Source organism: Lutra lutra, chromosome 1 (genome assembly GCF_902655055.1).
Source record: "Lutra lutra chromosome 1, mLutLut1.2, whole genome shotgun sequence".
Lineage (NCBI taxonomy): Eukaryota > Metazoa > Chordata > Mammalia > Carnivora > Mustelidae > Lutra > Lutra lutra.
The window spans coordinates 128,210,425-128,225,242 of NC_062278.1; the positions used below are offsets into that span (position 1 = coordinate 128,210,425).

General features: G+C 38.0%; 1 protein-coding gene and 1 non-coding gene across 4 annotated transcripts in view; both read right to left on the reverse strand.

Annotated features, from left to right (window-relative positions):
* NCK1 (NCK adaptor protein 1) overlaps positions 1–14,818 on the reverse strand; it is a 93,156-nt gene that overhangs the window by 36,570 nt on the left and 41,768 nt on the right. The window lies entirely within an intron of this gene.
* On the reverse strand, positions 9,620–9,774 carry LOC125089975 (small nucleolar RNA SNORA62/SNORA6 family). Its single transcript, XR_007124115.1, has one exon. It is a non-coding gene; the product is annotated as a small nucleolar RNA SNORA62/SNORA6 family (small nucleolar RNA).

Genomic DNA, 14,818 nt, shown 5'->3' on the forward strand with positions numbered 1-14,818 from the left:
TCTACAGGAAATATTGAAAGGGGTCCTCTAAGCAAAGAGAGACCCTAAAAGTAGTAGATCAGAAAGAAACAGAGACAATATACAATAACAGTCACCTTACAGGCAATACAATGGCACTAAATTCATATCTCTCAATACTTACCCTGAATGGTAATGGGCTAAATGCCCCAATCAAAAGACACAGGGTATCAGAATGGATAAAAAAAACAAAACCCATCTATATGTTGCCTACAAGAAACTCATCTTAAACCCGAAGACACCTCCAGGTTTAAAGTGAGGGGGTGGAAAAGAATTTACCATGCTATTGGACATCAGAAGAAAGCAGGAGTGGCAATCCTTCTATCAGATCAATTAGATTTTAAGCCAAGGACTATAATAAGAGATGAGGAAGGACACTATATCATACTCAAAGGAACTGTCCAACAAGAAGATCTAACAATTTTAAATATCTATGCCCCTAACGTGGGAGCAGCCAACTATATAAACCAATTAATAACAAAATCAAAGAAACACATCGACAATCATACAATCATAGTAGGGGATTTTAACACTCCCCTCACTGAAATGGACAGATCATCCAAGCAAAAGATCAACAAGGAAATCAAGGCCTTAAATGACACACTGGACCAGATGGACATCACAGATATATTCAGAACATTTCATCCCAAAGCAACAGAATACACATTCTTCTCTAGTGCACATGGAACATTCTCCAGAATAGATCACATTCTTGGTCCTAAATCAAGTCTCAACCGTATCAAAAGATTGGATCATTCCCTGCATAGTTTCAGACCACAATGCTCTGAAGCTAGAACTCAATCACAAGAGGAAATTTGGAAAGAACCCAAATACATGGAGACTAAACAGCATCCTTCTAAAGAAAGAATGGGTCAACCAGGAAATTAAAGAAGAATTGAAAAAATTTATGGAAACAAATGATAATGAAAACACAACGGTTCAGAATCTGTGGGACACAACAAAGGCAGTCCTGAGAGGAAAATATATAGCGGTACAAGCCTTTCTCAAGAAACAAGAAAGGTCTCAGGTACACAACCTAACCCTACACCTAAAGGAGCTGGAGAAAGAACAAGAAAGAAACCCTAAACCCAGTAGGAGAAGAGAAATCATAAAGATTAGAGCAGAAATCAATGAAATAGAAACCAAAAAAAACAATAGAACAAATTAACGAAACTAGGAGCTGGTTCTTTGAAAGAATTAATAAGATTGATAAACCCCTGGCCAGACTTATCAAAAAGAAAAGAGAAAAGACCCAAATAAATAAAATCATGAATGAAAGAGGAGAGATCACAACGAACACCAAAGAAATACAGACAATTATATGAACATACTATGAGCAACTCTACGCCAACAAATTTGACAATCTGGAAGAAATGGATGCATTCCTAGAGACATATAAACTACCACAACTGAACCAGGAAGAAATAGAAAGCCTGAACAGACCCATAACCAGTAAGGAGATTGAAACAGTCATCAAAAATCTGCAAACAAAAGCCCAGGGCCAGACGGCTTCCCGGGGGAATTCTACCAAACATTTAAAGAAGAACTAATTCCTATTCTCCTGAAACTGTTCCAAAAAATAGAAATAGAAGGAAAACTTCCAAACTCATTTTATGAGGCCAGCATCACCTTGATCCCAAAACCAGACAAGGATCCCAACAAAAAAGAGAACTACAGACCAATATCCTTGATGAACACAGATGCAACAATTCTCGACAAAATACTAGCCAATAGGATTCAACAGTACATTAAAAGGATTATTCACCACGACCAAGTGGGATTTATTCCAGGGCTGCAAGGTTGGTTCAACATACCGAAAATCAATCAATGGGATACAACACATTAATAAGAAAGAACAAGAACCATATGATACTCTCCATAGATGCTGAAAAAAGCATTTGACAAAGTACAGCATCCCTTCCTGATCAAAACTCTTCAAAGTGTAGGGATAGACGGCACATACCTCAATATTATCAAAGCCATCTATGAAAAACCCACGGCAAATATCATTCTCAATGGAGAAAAACTGAAAGCTTTTTCCGCTAAGGTCAGGAACACGGCAGGGATGTCCATTATCACCACTGCTATTCAACATAGTACTAGAAGTCCTAGCCTCAGCATCAGTCAACAAAAGGAAATTAAAGGCATCCAAAGCGGCAAAGAAGAAGTCAAACTATCACTCTTCGCAGATGATATGATACTATATGTGGAAAACCCAAAAGACTCCACTCCAAAACTGCCTAGAACTTGTACAGGAATTCAGTAAAGTGTCAGGATATAAATCAATGCACAGAAATCAGTTGCATTTCTCTACACCAACAACAAGACAGTAGAAAGAGAAATTAGGGAGTCCATCCCATTTACAATTGCACCCAAAACTATAAGATACCTAGGAATAAACCTAACCAAAGAGACTAAGAATCTATACTCAGAAAACTATAAAGTACTCATGAAAGAAATTGAGGAAGACACAAAGAAATGGGGAAAATGTTCCATGCTCCTGGATTGGAAGAATAAATATTGTGAAAATGTCTATGCTACCTAAAGCAATCTACACATTTAATGCAATTCCTATCAAAGTACCATCCCTTTTTTTCAAAGAAATGGAACAAATAATCCTAAAATTTATATGGAACCAGAAAAGACCTCGAATAGCCAAAGGAATATTGAAAAAGAAAGCCAAAGTTGGTGGCATCACAATTCCGGACTTCAAGCTCTATTACAAAGCTGTCATCATCAAGACAGCATGGTACTGGCACAAAAACAGACACATAGATCAATGGAACAGAATAGAGAGCCCAGAAATGGACCCTCAACTCTATGGTCAACTCATCTTCGACAAAGCAGGAAAGAATGTCCAATGGAACAAAGACAGCCTCTTCAATAAATGGTGTTGGGAAAATTGGACAGCCACATGCAGAAAAATGAAATTGGATCATTGCCTTACACCACACACGAAAATAGACTCAAAATGGATGAAGGATCTCAATGTGAGAAAGGAATCCATCAAAATCCTTGAGGAGAACACAGGCAGCAACCTCTTCGACCTCAGCCGCAGCAACATCTTCCTAGGAACATCACCAAAGGCAAGGGAAGCAAGGGCAAAAATGAACTATTGGGATCTCATCAAGATCAAAAGCTTTTGCACAGCAAAGGAAACAGTGAACAAAACCAAAGACAACTGACAGAATGGGAGAAGATATTTGCAAATGACATATCAGATAAAGGGCTAGTGTCCAAAATCTATAAAGAACTTAGCAAACTGAACACCCAAAGAACAAATAATCCAATCAAGAAATGGGCAGAGGACATGAACAGACATTTCTGCAAAGAAGACATCCAGATAGCCAACAGACACATGAAAAAGTGCTCCATATCACTCGGCATCAGGGAAATACAAATCAAAACCACAATGAGATACCACCTCACACCAGTCAGAATGGCTAAAATTAACAAGTCAGGAAATGACAGATGCTGGCGAGGATGCGGAGAAAGGGGAACCCTCCTACACTGTTGGTGGGAATGCAAGCTGGTGCAACCACTCTGGAAAACAGCATGGAGGTTCCTCAAAATGTTGAAAATAGAACTACCCTATGACCCTGCAATTGCACTGCTGGGTATTTACCCTAAAGATACAAACATAGTGATCCGAAGGGGCACATGCACCCGAATGTTTATAGCAGCAATGTCTACAATAGCCAAACTATGGAAAGAACCTAGATGTCCATCTACAGACGAATGGATAAAGAAGATGTGGTATATATACACAATGGAATACTATGCAGCCATCAAAAGAATGAAATCTTGCCATTTGCAACGACGTGGATGGAACTAGAGGGTATCTTCCTTAGTGAAATAAGTCAATCGGAGAAAGACAACTATCATATGATCTCCCTGATATGAGGGAGAGGAGATGCAACATGGGGAGTTGAGGGGGTAGGAGAAGAGTAAATGAAACAAGATGGGATTGGGAGGGAGACAAACCATAAGTGACTCTTAATCTCACAAAACAAACTGAGGGTTGATGGGGGGAGGGGGTTGGGAGAGGGGGTGGGGTTATGGATATTGGGGAGGGTATGTGCTATGGTGAGTGTTGTGAAGTGTGTAAACCTGGCGATTCGCAGACCTGTACCCCTGGGGATAAAAATATATGTTTATAAAGCTTTAAAAAAAAAAAAAAAAAGAAAGGATGAATACCCAAGTTTTGTAGCAACATGGACGGGACTGGAAGAGATTATGCTAAGTGAAATAAGTCAAGCAGAGAGAGTCAATTATCATATGGTTTCACTTATTTGTGGAGCATAACAAATAGCATGGAGGACAAGGGGAGATGGAGAGAAGGGAGTTGAGGGAAATTGGAAGGGGAGGTGAACCATGAGAGACTATGGACTCTGAAAAACGATCTGAGAATTTTGAAGGGGTGGGGGGTGGGAGGTTGGGGGCACCAGGTGGTGGGTATTGTAGAGGGCACGGATTGCATGGAGCACTGGGTGTGGTGCAAAAATAATGAATACTGTTATGCTGAAAAAATAAAAAATTAAAAAAAAATTTTTTTTTCACATTAAAAAAAATAATAATAAGCCTTGGGCCGCATGGGTGCCTCATTGGTTAAGCTGCTGCCTTCAGCTCAGGTCATGATCTCAAGAGTCCTGGGATCAAGTCCCACATCAGGCTCCTTGCTCAGCGGGGAGCCTGCTTCTCTATCCTCCTCTGCATGCCACTCTGCCTGCTTGCACTCGCTCGCGTGCTCTTTCTCTCTCTCTCTGACAAATATATAAAGAAACAAAATTTTTAAAAAAATAAGCCTCTGTAAGACTATACAAAATAAACCTTTTACTACATACCTTATTGGCCTCATAACTAAAAATTGATATAAAGCTTAACTTTTTTAATTACGTAAATTTTCAACATATACAAAGTAGGGAACAGTAGTATAATGAACCCCATACCTATCACCCAACTTCAATTACCAATACTCTGGCTTTACAGTTCATTTATCCCCCCCTAATTTTTGGTGGGAGTACTGGAATCCTATGATTTCACCTATAAATACTAACAATTAAGAACACATACCCCACAAAAAAATCAAGGGGTCTTTTACCTTTTTTGCCATGGGCCCCCACACTGTAGCAAAAAGGTTAAGTCTGGTAAAACCTATAACCCCTACTCAGAATAAGGTTTTAAGTGCATAAAAATACATGGCACTGCAAATAAATAAACTATACTGAAATTCAGTTATCAAGATTTTTTTTAAAAACTTATACTGTTAAAAATATGTGTTTCTTTATTAAGGTCAAGAGAACCTGCAAACAATTCTTTCATTTCATCCAGTACTGACATTCAAGTTTCACTGAGTCTATTGAAATAAAAAGTCTTTTATAGTTGGTTTGAACTGGGATCTAAACTAAGTCTGTATATTGCACTTTGATTAATGTTTTATATGTCCTTAATCTACATAACACAGTTCTCTTTCCCCACTATTTCCATGCCATTTATTTGTTGAAGAACCTGCCTCCATTTATCCTGTAGCACTTCCCACACTGTGGATTTGATTGAGGTGCATCCTCATGGTGTTCCTTTATCTCCTCTATTTCCTGTAAGTTGGTAATTTAACTAGAGCCTTTACTGCCCACCCCCACCCCAGATACTTTTGTTGTTGATGATGCAAGAATACTTCACGGATGGGGCGCCTGGGTGGCTCAGTCAGTTGAGCAACTGCCTTCAGTTCAGGTCATGATCCTGGGGTCCTGCGAGAGAGCTCAGCACCACGCTCCCTGCTCCATAGAGAGCTTGCTTCCCCCTCTCCCTCTGCTTGAATTCTCACTCACTCACTCTCTCTGTCAAATAAATGAATAAAACCTTTAAAAAAAATACTTCATAGATATTCTCAAGAAATACTTATTGGCATAATACAGGAGGCACCCTGGTCTGGCTGATGTTTAAAATGAACAGCAGTACAGTAGTATCAAACTGATTCACCCACCACGTTCCCCATCAAACCTTCACCTAATGGGTTTATCAGCCACTGATGATTACTGCCCAGATCTACCATTTCCAAAATGATCTCTAGCTATACATGCTTTTAGAAATTGCAACTGTTTTACTAAGAACATTTTTTGATTACACTAGTACAGAGACCCTACAAGAAAGGCAGAATATATGTCTCTGTGTTTAGAACACCATATAAAAAGCTAGATTCAGTTGTTTCCACTTTTTGGAGATCACTTTATTTTTCCTTTTAATAATTTAATTATTTTGGGGGGCACCTGGGTGGCTCAGTCATTAAGCGTCTGCTTTTGGCTCAGGTCATGATCCCAGAGTCCTGGGATGGAGCCCCATATAGGGTTCTCTGCTCAACGGGAAGCCTGCTTCTCCCTTTCCTACTTCCCCTGCTTGTGTTCCCTCTCTTGCTGTGTCTCTCACTGTCAAATAAATAAAATCTTTTTAAAAAATTTATTTTTTAAAGTTTATTTATTTATGTAAGTAATCTCTACACCCAATGTTGATCTCACAAACCCAAGATCAAGAATTACATGCTTTTCTGAATGAGCCAGTCAGGTATCCCTAAAATTTAATTTTATTTCATTATTATATAAAGCATTTAGATGGTTCTAAAAAGTGTAACAATCAAACAAGGTACATTCAGAGAGCTCTGCTTCCATACTCACCTTCTCTCTCTTTTCTCTGCCTCTCCCTACAGGATAACCATTTTTTATTGGTTTTGGTTTATCTTTCTATTGTTGCTTTTTGAATATGTAAAAGAAAACATATGTAAATTAGAAATTCTAATTTTCACACTCCCTCACAACAAAACAGTACACACACAAAGGGAGGGGCACATTATGTACTATCTGAACCTTGCTTTAAGTTCAACAATGTATCTTGAACATCATTCCATAGCAGGATCAGAGTTCTTTTCCAGTAACTAACTACTGCACAGTACTTCATCATTATAGAAGTATCCCAATTTCCTCAACTTGACCTTACTGACAGACAATGAGTTGTTTCCAGCCTTCTGATAATAAATAGTGCTGCAATGACTAGTTTAATATACACGTCATTTGTTTTTCTGTTAGTGTGTCTTTGGGTTAGAGTCAAAGAAATAAGAATGCTGAGTTGAAGCTTAACATTTATATAATTTTGTGAGATGGTGCCAAATACCCTATCTATAGCTTCTTTATCCCTCTGTATTTTCCACAATATTTGGGAATGATTATTTCCTCACAGCATTACCAACTAAATATGGATTTTGGATTTCTGCCAAATAAGAATTGGTATTTCAAAGCAGTTTTTACTTATTTCTCCGTTAGTGAAATTAAGCACTTTTTCCCAAATTTAAGGGACATTTACTTTTGTTTTTCTGGGTGAACTACCTGTTTATATCTTTTGCCCATTTTCCCAAGGTATGGCTTTTCTTTTCCAATTTTTAGAAGCCCTTTATATAGTAGGAATACTTGCCCTTTGTCTTTGATATAAATTTTTCTCAGTCATTTATCATTTTAACTTGGTTATTATATTTTATGTATAAAATTTTTGAAGAACAACTTGACAGTAACTGTCAAAATTTTACATGCACATTTCTTTGAATCAGCAATCTACATACTATAGGAAAAAATAATTCAAGTATTCAAAGTCATGTGTGTAATAATGTTTGCTGTGGCACTGCTACGAACTGTGAAAAGTAAGGAATGAAATACACTGAGAGTGTCTAAACTATAAGCACTCGCATGCAGAATGACCAATAAATATTAAGCAAAAATGCAAATTCTAAAACAAGCATTATAATTCTATTTTTTAAAAAGTCCCATAACATATATTTGTATATACATTAAAAAGTTCTGGGAGGATATACATCAAATTGTCAAAGTGGCAGCCTCAGTAAGTGGTAAGATTGATAAAACTTAGTCCATACTCCACAGATATGTGTGGTTTGAGTATTTTACAAAAAATTACTCTACTTTTACAAAATGTACTATAAAAAGAGAAAAACAACTGAAAGCTATAACTAACAGGAATTGGCAGCCAAAACACAAAGTAGGTGTGAGGAAACATGGAGATAGTATGAGGAAAAATGATAGGGAACTGAGGGAAAAAGAAATGAGAGAAAAATAAGGGTATAAAATAAATCTGCTTTATCGCAGAATCACAACTAAAACCTAAACAATTAGAACATAAAGCAAAAAAAAAAAAAGTAAACCCACAAGAAACAAAAACAAAACAACATTAATAAATTAACTTTGCTTTGATGACTATTTCTTCAGTAAGTAGCAAGTAAAAGAGCTAACTTGAATTCAGAATCCTGATAATAGGGAAAATAATGTTTAAGCACAAGAAACACTGATGACATGCTTACACAAGAGGGACAACAACTGAGGCCAAATGAGAATGCCTACTCATGCCTACTCTAAAGCATAAACTAAGAGTAGACTGGGTAGAAACATTTGCACTATTTTAACAACCATTTCCCTCCTGATCTCTTTTAGCCAAGCTTAGTTCAAATTACATAAACTGAATATGATACAACTCCACTATTCTTTGATCCAGCCAAGAGGCCTGGTTGTAAAGATGGTCACTTAACATTCTATATTCTCCTATAAAAGTTTCAGCTCCATGTTTTCAACTATACTCATGTAATTTATACTTGGCTGCTCCTGGCCCCTACTCTTGCTTTCAGGAACAGGATTCCTGTCCTTTTGTCTATGTCCTTGTACCTGGCACCTGAACCCAGGAGCCTTACCAACCAGTGTCCAATTACTGCCTGAAATGAAGTATTGCCTTTCCTTGATAGAATGAGAAATGCCTATTTTGATCCCCACCGACTGCCGGCCCTGCTCTGATAATACAAATATCATGGACCCTGGAATTGACATTAAGTCCCTGTGTACACTGCTCACATCCTGCTTGTCTATTCCTTCTGGGCTTATTTTCCTGATCTCAATTTGCTTTTCAAATTCACCTCCAATCTCATTCCCAAACTAGACCCATACATACTTGCTGATCATACTCCTGGCCTTTCCTGATCTGGATATTACAAGAATAGAACCAAAGTGAAAGTAAAGAACTCGCTTCAGTGTCACGGGGACAATACAAAATTTACTGTTCTAGAGATCTGCATAAATTATCATTCTTTATTATTGGAAAGGGATCAGCAGATTAAATTGGAGAATACCTACTGGCTTACAATCAGAGGTCTTTAGACCCTTTCACAAAGGTTGGGGTTGTTAAAAATACATAACTCTACACCAAGGAATGTCTACTGAATGTATATAATTCAGGTTAACTTAGCATTTCCCTTACAATAATCCTTTAAAGTATTATCCTCACTTTACAAAATATGATATGAAGAAGTTAAATGACTTTTAAACCTTAGAAAATTAAGTGGTGGAAACTGGGAGACAAATGCATGTTCCTTTCATCTCTTCAAAGTTCATACCCCCTTTTTTTTTTTTAATTCCAGTACAGATAACATAGTGCTACATTAGTTTTAGGTGTACAAAATAGTGATTCAACAGTTCTACACATTATTCAGTGATCAACATGATAACTGTATAAGTTGATGCACTTTTTATTACCATGCTGCCTTTTTTTTTTTTTTTTAAATACTTGTAGCAAGAATTACTATCAAACTGCACTCACTGGGCCAGAGACCCTTGTGGCATTATTGAAAAGATGTGCCTCTCATGTACCACAATACCCATGCTTGTGAGTTCGTTGGCCCGCCAGTGGCCTCAATTTCAAGCTCCAACAATGTGCAGTACCATGCTGCCTCTTTTTTTTTTTTAAACATTTTATTTATTTATTTGAGAGAGAGAGAGAGAGACAGTGAGAGAGAGCATGAGCGAGGAGAAGGTCAGAGGGAGAAGCAGACTCCCCGCGGAGCTGGGAGCCTAATGCGGGACTCGATCCCAGGACTCCAGGATCATGACCTGAGCCGAAGGCAGTCACTTAACCAACTGAGCCACCCAGGCGCCCACCATGCTGCCTCTTAAAGATCAGAAAATAAGGGTACAGGTTATAGATGGATAGAAACCTTCTACCTACTAAATCAGCAATTCTCCAACTATTTAGTCTCAAAACTCCTTCACATACTTACAAACTGAAGACCCAAAAAGGTTTTGTTTATGTTGGCTTTATCAACCAACACTTACCACACTGGGAATTAAAAGTGAGAAAAATGTTTGGATATTTTAAAATTCAATTAAATATGATCATATTTAATTCAATATGGAACATTTTTATGAAAATTGTTTTCCACACAAAAACATTAGTGAAAAGAGTGGTGTTATTTTACATTTTTCCAAATCTTTTCAATGTCTGACTTAATAGATTCTCGTATCTGTTTCTGCATTTAATGTACTGCAACATACTATTCTGGTTGACAAGAAAACTTGGTGTCACACAAATATGTAGCTGGAAAAAGAAGAGTACTTTCAAGAGTCTTTTCAGATAATTGTGGATATTCTACACTAACTTGACGAGTCTTAGAGTTTCTTAAATACTAGCTTGTAATGTGGAATCTAAAGCTTTACCAAGTGAACTTTTCCACACCGTTATATTAAAATTCATTGGCCTAAGTATTTTTAATTCCAGAGGAAATGGGTATAAGCCCACTGCAGCCTCTCTCTCCAACTGATTACAACTAAAATCTCCAGAAATAATACAAAGACTCAGCTCCTGAGGACTCTGAAAAGTAAGTAACAGGCAGGTTGGGAAGGGAAATCAATCTGAAAAAAGACCAATACATCAACAATAAATTTCCTTTTGGATTCCCCCCTTCTGCTTTATTTTCTGGCTTTGACCCAAAGGTAGGCATAACAGGAAATTACATAGCAGGTGCAGTCAGGAAAAAGCTCTTGAAAGCCAGAAGACTGTGAGTTAAATCCCTGAGGTTTTTTTTTTTTTTTTAAAGATTTTATTTATTTATTTGTCATAGAGAGAGAAGCGAGAGTGAGCACAGGCAGACAGAGTGGCAGGCAGAGGCAGAGGGAGAAGCAGGCTCGCTGCCAAGCAAGGAGCCCGATGCGGGACTCGATCCCAGGACGCTGGGATCATGACCTGAGCCGAAGGCAGCTGCTTAACCAACTGAGCCACCCAGGCGTCCCAAATCCCTGAGGTTTTATGTCTTCTTTTTTCCCCCTCTTCCAGTGCTGTTCCAAGGCCAGCCTCAGCTGTGGATCTGCACCACTGCCACAATGGTGGAGATGACACATACAGTAAGACCCCAAAAGAAAACCTACTCCTCCGGATAAAGGAAGAGAAAAAGTAACTAGCTGGTACAAAGAATATGGGGGAAATACCCACTATCTCTCACCGCTTCACCTGAAGTCAAGCACAGCCATACCCAGAACTGACTAACAACATGAAAGACTTAAACTCATAATAAGAGAACCTAACCTTTCTGGTAAAAGGAACCAGAAAGAGGGTTGCTGGGGATAGGTAAATATGGGGAAAATTCCCATGAGAAAAGAGCTGGTGAAGGTAATCTATGACAAAGACTCTCTTCTCAAATACGCTCCTCTAAGCCCTCTTCTTGACTAGGCTTCAATCTTGGCCCATTAAAAATTGCAGGCTCTTAGGATAAATGATTCTGTCCACACTCTCACACTATAAGACGTGAACAAACACTAGCATTGTTTCTAAAGGCTTAAGGCCACATCCCTCAGATGACAACTCCAGCCCCCTAAGTTCCTACACCAGGAAGCTAGATATTACAAGAATTTACTGTTTGTTCCTGCCCAAACTTGGTGATAAGAAGAGAGGTCCCTATAACACCCCCGTAGAGCAGTTACTTTAGAAAGCTTGAAATTATAAATATTTGCACTGCCCCTTTGAAATATAACTCTTCCACCACCTAGAGGTGTCTTCTCAGAACTGAGAGCCATCTCCTTAAAATGTGAACATTCAATGGGGGAACCTGGGTGGCTCAGCTGGTTGGACATCTGACTCCTGGTTTTGGCTCAGGTCATGATCTCAGGGTTGTGTAATCAAGCCCCATTATCAGGCTCTGCACTGGGTGTGGAGCCTTCTTGGGATTCTCTCTCTACCTCTCCATACCTCTGTGCACACACACTCCCTCAAATAAAGGAATGAATGAATGAATAAATAAATAAAATGTAAACATTCAACAAGATTTAACTCATTCTTGCTCTTAGTCCCTGTACAGAGTAAGGGTCTAACTTTGGTGGGCACCTTGCTCTAGTTTGTACCACATCCCTTGTCATAAAGATAAGTTTGTTTTTCCTCTGGGAAAGTGTCAATTACAAATCCAGATGGCATAGCCAGGTAGACCAATTAAAAAAGCATTGAAAATTGAAGTACAAAAATAACTACCACCCAAGTTCCAGACCATCCCTGACTATTACAGGTAACACACAAATTCAAACATAACAGCAAAGGTTTAGAAAATGAAACGGATGCTGGGACTACTGCCCACAAAAAGCAAAAAGATTGGCTTGAATCTAATCAGATTGATGCCTACTAAAACAACAGCAAAATAAAAATTCTCCAAGGGATTTTAACAGGATCCAAAGTCTCACAAAATAATATTTAAAATGTCCAGTATACAATTTAAAATTGTCCAAAATACAAAGAAGCAGGAAAATCTGGCCAGTAAGAGCTGGAAGAAAAAGACAATGAACAGATGCCAACCAAGAAATGACCCAGATGTTGGAATTATCACAAAACTTAAAAGTAGCTGTTATAACCATGTTCCATAAGGTAAAGTGCACACTCTCAAAACAGAGAAAGATAAATCTCATCTGAGAAGGAGAAGTTATTAAACAGAATCAAAGGGTAATTACAGAACTAAAAACAATATTTGAAATAAAAACTTCATTAGAGAGGCTGAATAGCAGAATCAAGATGACAGATGTATTAATTTCCTATGGCTGCCTTAACAAAGTGCCACAAACCAGGTGGTTTAAAATAAATTGTCATAGATCTGACAATATCAATAGGATTCAATCAAGGAATCTGAAATCAAGGTGTTGTGTTGACAGAGCTATACTACCTCTGAAGGCTCTAGGGAAGAATGTGCACTTTTCCTCTTCTAGCTTCTGGTGGCTGTCAGTATTCCTTGTGGCTACATCACTCTAACTCTGCCTCTGTGGTCACATTGCCTCTTCTCCTCTTCTTTAAAATCTCCCCCTGCCTCATTAGGTCACATGTCCCTGTATTTGTGGCCCATCAGATAATCCAAGATATATTCCACCTCTCAAAATCCTTATAGTCATTAATCACACCTTTCGCCATGTGAGGTTAATATAAATCCCAGGGATTAAGAAATGAATATATCTTTTTGGAGGTTGCCATTCAGCATACTACAAGAGAAGAAAGACGATATGAACCTGAAGACAGATCAATACAAAATATCTAAGCTGAAGAACAGAGCAGGGAAAATATTTTTAAAAAGGAACAGGGCTTCAAGGACCAATGGGACAATATCAAAAGAGCTATTATTCATTCTTTGAAGTCCCTAAAGAAAAGATAATGGTGCAGAAAAAAAAAACCTCGGGAAACAGTGGTAGAAATTTTCTGAAAGTCTGCAAAGGACTTAAAATTACAGACTGAAGAAACTAAGCAAACTCTAAACAGGATAAACTCAAACCATGTCCAGGCACATCATAATCTAACTGCTAAAAACCAAAGGTAAAAGGAAAATCTTAAAAGCAGCCACGGAAGAATAACATATTATACACAGGGCAGTGGTTCTGTCACATCCAAGAGGATTATTTAACAATGCCTGAAGTCATTTTTTATTGTCACAACTGGAGAGGGTGACAGGACGGTGCTACTAGGGGAGGCCAGGAAAACCACTAAACATCCTATAATAAACAGGACAGGCCTCCACAATAAGGAATTACCCAGCCCAATGTGCTAAAGTTAAGAAAACCTGACATAGGAGCAATCTGAGTAACTAAGGACTTCTCACCAGAAACCATTACCATATCTTAAGAATACTGAAAGCAAGCAACCAAAAATCCAGAATTCTGTACGTAATGAAAATACCCTTCAGGAATGAAATGACATAAAGACATTCTCAGATGAAGAAAAACTAAGCCATTCTGTTGCCCAGTGGACTGCCTCTAATAGAAATGTAAAGGAAGGTCTTAAGGCTAAAAGACAAGTGATTACCAGAGGGAAACATGAAACTTCAGCAATGAAAGAAGAGCAAAAAAATGGTAAATATCTGGGTGAATATAATAAGATTCTTTTTCATCTCTTAAATTCTTTAAAACACACTTAACTCTTGAAAGGGAATATTATAATACTAACACGGGAGTTTCACATATGTAGAATTCATATGACAATTAACAACTATATAAAGTGGGGAAGGCAATGGGACCTATATGGCTGTAAAGCTTTATGTTCTATTTTAAGTGGTAAAATGTAAATTCTAGATATACTGTGAAAAGTATATAAAGTATAGTATAATCTTTAGGGCAATCACTTAAAAAAAAAAGTAAGACAAAGAGATATAACCCATAACCCAAAACCAGTAGAGACAATAAAATGGATACTTAAAAAAGTACTCTGGGGCACCTGGGTGGCTCAGTCGTTAAGCATCTGCCTTCAGCTCAGGTCACGATCCCAGGGTCCTGGCATCAAGCCCCACACTGGGCTGCCTGCTCCACGGGGAACCTGCTTCTCCCTCTCTCACTCTCCTGCTTGTGTTCCCTCTCTTGCTGTGTCTGTCTCTGTCAAATAATTTAAAAAAAAAAAAAACCTTTAAAAAATTTTTTTTAATTTTTTTTATTTTTTAAAGATTTTTAAAAAGATTTTATTTATTTATTTGTCAGAG